The 6004-nt window shown below is 40.5% G+C and overlaps 1 protein-coding gene across 2 annotated transcripts in view; it reads left to right on the top strand.

Moving 5' to 3' along the window:
- Ano4 (anoctamin 4) overlaps positions 1–6004 on the top strand; it is a 342978-nt gene that overhangs the window by 174146 nt on the left and 162828 nt on the right. The gene's annotated exons all lie outside the window — the stretch shown is intronic.

Genomic DNA, 6004 nt, shown 5'->3' with positions numbered 1-6004 from the left:
AGTCTGTCTCAAAAACCCATAATAAATAAATAAATAAATAAATAAATAAATAAATAAATAAAAACAATGAATAACCATTAGTAATAACAACATTAGTTACCCATGTGTGGTTATTGAACATCTATTAATGAAATTTATAATTATCTTTAAACACTAGGCAACAAATTTAGTATTGTCAAGATTCAGGTATTAACCTATGTCAAAGATGATTTGGTTTTGATTTCATAAATCAAACTAACTTTTTATTTTTTATTTGTTTTGGTTTTTGTTTAAAATATTTTATTTTATGTGATTATATTTTGTTTAATACATATCTAATTTTTGTTGAATTTTTGTGGATTTCAGGTAATATATCTTGATCATACTTAGACCTCCTCTTCTCTCTGTCCCTCCCCATAGCCCTCCCCACCTGATTTCATGCATTCTCTCATATATGTTAAGGCTTACAGAGTCATAGATCAAACTATTTTATCTTTATTTATTTATATGTCAAAGACTTTACTTCAATACTCAGCTATGGAATTTTGAATTTGGTACAAAAATTGTGAATGATTCATTTCTGTGGCCATGTTGAAGTAACACTAGTCAGTTCAGTTTGAGGGATTCCCAATATCAGCAGCATTTTAGGCTAGATAATTCTTTATTGTAGGTCTTGTTCATTTTTGGGATGTTTAGAAGCATTCCCAGTCTCTACCTAGCTGAGTATAGTAGCGCCCTTTCCAAGTTAGGACAACCAGAAATGTCTCCAAAGCATTCTTACATGCTCCGGCAAGAAAGAACAGAGTTGACCTTGGCTGAGAATCGTTAAGTTAAATACTTCATCCAGAATTATGCTGTTGTGAGGTATTGAGAGGAATTAAAGGCATCCTTTCTATTCATCTAGTGGACCAACTGATGTAAGCAGTGGTAACAGCAGACTATTGAATCAGAAAAGAGGCCTATGTATTTGAAGGAAAGAATAGGATCTAATTTAGGAATGGCCTATCAAGCCATCTGGGATTTATAAGTGCTTGACTCTTACCACTTACCAGGTAAATAATTGGGTAAGGTTTTTAACCTTTCTGTGCTTCCATGTTTTCATTTATTAACTGGCAGATACTTCTTGCCTCATGAAGCTCTTATGAAGATAAAATGAGTTCTATGAGTTCTACATTCTACTCTGGTTAGGAGAGTCTGACACGTTCTAAGTGCTCTATAATAGCCATTGATGGTATTATTAGGAAGGGAGTGGCTTCATTCACTGGTCATCCTGTTTTCCATTCTCAGGCATTCACTCCTCTTCCTATGATATCTTGGAATAAGGGCCTAGCCTGTGTCTTGGGAAAATAGAAGAGATGGTATCTCAGGAAATAAGAGATATGAATGTTAAGTGACACCTCGTCACCAGGACTCAGGCTGCCTATTCCTGTGCTGCATTAGACCACAGAGTAGGACAATATTGTCACTACAATCTTCAGGCCATTTCGTCAAAATGGTGGTGGGTGGGAGAGGTGTTCTTTCTTCCTTTTGTCGTCTCTCACTCTGATTTTCGGTTTAGTTTCTGAGACCCATTTAAAGCTCTAGGAACCTCAACTGCTTTTGTTTATTTAGGAAGAAAGAGTTTAATCAAAACATTTCTGTTGCCAGGTCAAGATGACCAGTACAGAGTTATCTTGAACTGATGTACTCAAAAGATTGTTCTCAATCAATACATATTTCATATGACTCATGAGTGTTCCTCAATACAAAAAGAAAACACAACTTAAAGGAGAAAAGTTATCCATTGTACAAGTCACAGCTGAAGACCTGAAGCTGTATTTTGAAGTTCTGCGCTTACCACATGAAGAAATTCATCTGAACACTGCCTTCAGAGGTCCGAACTGGACTTTTCTGATATAAAATACGTTTTGCCTGTTGTCATGATGAGCCAGATGGGAGCAGCGTATTTTAAACTGCTTAAAATTATACAAAGTACATACAGTGAGTTGACTCTATTCATTAATAAACATAGAAATCAAAAAGCTCCAGAGAAGTCTGGAAAACTGTAAGCCCATGGCCTCCCACTGTCCTTACAAGTAGAAAAACCTGAAGAAGATGAACAAGATGGATTTCATTCAAGCCTGATAGGCCTTAACTGCAAAAATGATAATACAGCACTGCTTCCTGGAGTATGGGCCAAGGCGTCACTTGCTTCCTCTTGTGTCTTAGGCATATTTTAAGAGCAGTCAGTGGCACATGATGGCTCTGGTTTGGGGTGGAGCCATTCATTCATTCATTCATTCATTCATCAAATACCTATGTAATGTCTGTCCATTACTGAGGAAACAGAAACATTAAATAAATGTCAGGCATGGTGAATGCCATAGAGAAATGTACAAGAATACTGGGAAATACTGCTTCATTTTAGGAGTTCAAGGAAAATTCTTATATATGATAATGAGGGAACTGAACACAGAGACAAATTGAAATTTGCATTCATAAGCCCAGCACTCTTAAGGCTCCTTGTGCAATTGCCCCATTATTGTGTTTTCCTAACACGAATGTAGGAAGACTTAGTAGAACTGAATGGGAAAGGAGCACTCTAAAAGGAGAGGCTAGCTGGATTTGGCTGGGATCTGGAATACTGAGAGAACTCTTACAGGGTACAGAGCAAGAGACAAGTTTGTTGCTGGAAGCTTTGCGTAGGCCCTGCCTGACTGCAATCCCTCCCTAACCTGCTGTGTGCTGTTAGCTTAATTTCTTTACTTCTGCCTGTCCATCTACCCAAAGTTTCCTCTCTGAAATTCTTCCCTAGTGCCTCTTACAGATGGAATTATGCAGAAAAAAATCAGTCCCTCTGTTTTCCAATAATAAAATGTTTAAGGTAGCTGCTCCAACAGTGCTGAAAAGGCCAGGGGAAACAAGTCAGAGAAGCCCCTTCCAGGTACCTCAGCCCAAAACAGAAACGGGGGGCCCAAGCCACTTCAGATCTGAGTGTCTGCAGCCACACGATTCTCAGAACCCTACAGGAGCTGCTTAGAACCTCGGCTGCCTGTATACCCGAATCCCTCTGGGTATAGAAATTTCATTTTCCATGATCTGAGTGTCTGCAGCCACACGATTCTCAGAACCCTACAGGAGCTGCTTTGAACCTCGACTGCCTGTATACCCGAATCCCTCTGGGTATAGAAATTTCATTTTCCAGCTTCCAAATCTCACCTGAGTATCACTGTAGACTCTAACCAAGAACCCCATGGAGAAAAAGATTCCTAGAAATATGTTCCCAGCTCCTCCTTAGCAAAGCAAAAGGGACCTCAAGTGGGGATGGTAAGGAAGCCAAGATTGCATCCAGGAGCCACTATCTCCCCTCCTAACGAAACTGACTGAGCAGATGTCCCCTCACTCAAGGTTGCACCAACCTGCTCTCTGTAAAACCCATATGGCTTCATACTGTAAGACGTGAACACTCATTCCTGCCTTCGGGATAATGGAGGAGGATCTGTTTCTGGGTCTCTGCCTGGGCACAACTGGGTAACTGCCTACAGTCAGATTTCCTCCTGATGCCCACACCTTTGTTCTGATGCCGACATTACTCAACTGTCTTGGTTCAAAGCAGAGCTCAATGTCCTGAGCTCTAACGTTTAACTGGGGAGTCAGGAGCAGTGAGAAGCCTGCATAAGGAAGCATCCTGTGTTCGTTATTCAGGCAACAAGGAAAACAGAAAGAAAGACAAGGTGAAAGTTCTTTGCCCTGTGCAAGTATCCACAGATGAATAAAAGAAAGCTCCCCACACCACTTCTGGGCCCTACAGTGTTAGAGTAGCAGTCCTTATGAATGCATGTTTCAAATCTCTGTTGTAATCCAGGCCCTACCTGTTAGACAGTGGGGAATTGAAAATGAATACATGTCCCAGTTATCTATTGTTGCATAATAAACAACTCCAAGACAGATAAGGGGTTTGAAACAACAGGCATTTATTTTGCTCTCAGAGCTGCAGTTGGACAGAGATGAGTGGTGACCACTTCTCTTTGCTCCATGGGACACAACTGGGTTCAGTGCCACAGGGACCTAAAGGGGGCTCTGTCACAGAGATGTCTGTCAGCTGAGCTCTTAACAGGGCTGTAAGCTGCAGGCTTTGGTTTCTGTAGGCCTCTCACAGACTGCTTGGGCTTAAGTATAACACAGTGGCTGAACTCCTAGGTTGGTGTCACTTTTTGGTCTAGCTCCGGAGCAGTTTCTTTGACTGTACTCCATTGGTAGAAGAGGGATCAATGTGAAAAGACATAGATTCCACCTCAGTGTTAGATGAGAATGTAGAGTGTCACTGGAAGATGCAGCCTGCATGATAATGCTCACCGTGTTTGAACTACAGATTGGCAACAGAGACATGAACGATGATTGTCATCCTGAAATGTTTTGTGGAAACACTGAATTTTATGTTTTGCCAGAGGTTTCAGAAATCTATAAGAATGTGACCTGGGTCTTGGGGAAGAATAGATGTTTACTACATGGGAGAACTTGGTATTCCAGAGGGGAAACAGCCGGGAGGAAACACAATCTCAAGTTGAGGCATTCTGGCTCGATGTACATTCCTGTTTCCCAGTGGTACTGTGAATCTCATGAGGACCATACAGGCTTCCACAATCCCTGGATCATCCCTTCATCTTGACCTTCACATTGTTTATCCTCACTCAGCAACTCCCTGTGACTATAATGCAGGCCAGATGTAATTGCTCTTCGAAACCCTAATGACAGGGCTAACCAGATAGGCATTTTTAGTCATTTTTTTCCACAAGGTGTTCTAATGTAGTACAGTGTCCTTTAGATTCTTCTTTGAAAGGAAGTCTATCCATTTACCATTATTTAAATAAAAAGACATCTCAAAAGCTTTCTTTCAGACTAAGGGTTTGACTAAATCACCCATATAGTAATCCTAACCTTGATGGTCTTCAGGGAATATGGTATTTACTGCTAACTGGAGTCCTTTGTTTTTCAGTGTTCCATTTTCCATTCTCACTTTTTCTATACATGTTGAAATTAAAAAGAACTTTCCAGAAGGCTGGGAGTACAGCAGATGGAAGAATGAAACTATACTACCTATGATTCCCTGACCTTCGCAGGCCAGCAGGCAGGAAAGAAAATTACACACAGTGAGACCTTGTGCCTATTAGTGTTTCAGAAATGCATTCTGTTGCTTCTGGGCCCCCTCCTCCTCCTCCTCAGTCTGAAGACTCCTGGGCTCAGCTAGGATATTATTTTGGGTTGTACAGCAGTAAATCACTTTGGCATTCATTCGAGCCTGCCTTGATTCAGTTTCTCAGACTCTGATCAGCGCCCATGGGTCTTCTGAAATCTAGTTCTTCATTTGATGACTCATGGATAACGCTGTAGTTATGAAAGGATATAAACTGTCTGAGGCATCCCTCTTGTTTCTGATTGCCTGAAGATTTCTCCTACCCCACAGTTCTCAGTGCAAACTCCACTGGAATAAAAAAATGGTTAGTCTTGATTTTTTTGTGTCACAAAATCCTATATTTGGTTGAGGAAAAAAAAAGATAAACAATCAGCAAGTAGGTACTGAACTTTAGTTTGTGAGTTTTTCCTTTGGTTTCCTTTTTCTATTTGCATTTAGCAAATCTATGCCTGAAGCCCCATTTTTAGGGAAAAAGAGTTATAACTAAATTCTTTAATTCTTGGAGTGAATGCTTGGAACTTAAAACTTGCTTTACATGGCCTTGAGTATTCTGTCATGAGGAAGAATACTGACTCTGATAAATCAGCCTATTGATTAATTGCCCCAAACATTTTTAAACCATCATTTCATTTCCCTCATTTCCTAGATGCAATCCCATTGTCCCTCATTAAGACCTCCCACCTCTAAGCCTCTGAACCTCCTTACTCCTGTATTTCTTTGACTTAACTGCCTAGGAAAACTTTGGGTTTGATTACACCTCAGCTCCTTTGCCTGTATCCGGATGCTGAAATGCTGCTGAGAAAACTTGCCAACTGGTTCCCGTTAAATCCTGACTACAGTCTCAGGTGACAT

Source organism: Nannospalax galili, unplaced genomic scaffold (assembly GCF_000622305.1).
Source record: "Nannospalax galili isolate Female #2095 unplaced genomic scaffold, S.galili_v1.0 scaffold415, whole genome shotgun sequence".
Lineage (NCBI taxonomy): Eukaryota > Metazoa > Chordata > Mammalia > Rodentia > Spalacidae > Nannospalax > Nannospalax galili.
Note: the sequence above shows the minus strand (reverse complement) of the source record. Positions and strands in the feature narration are given on the sequence as shown.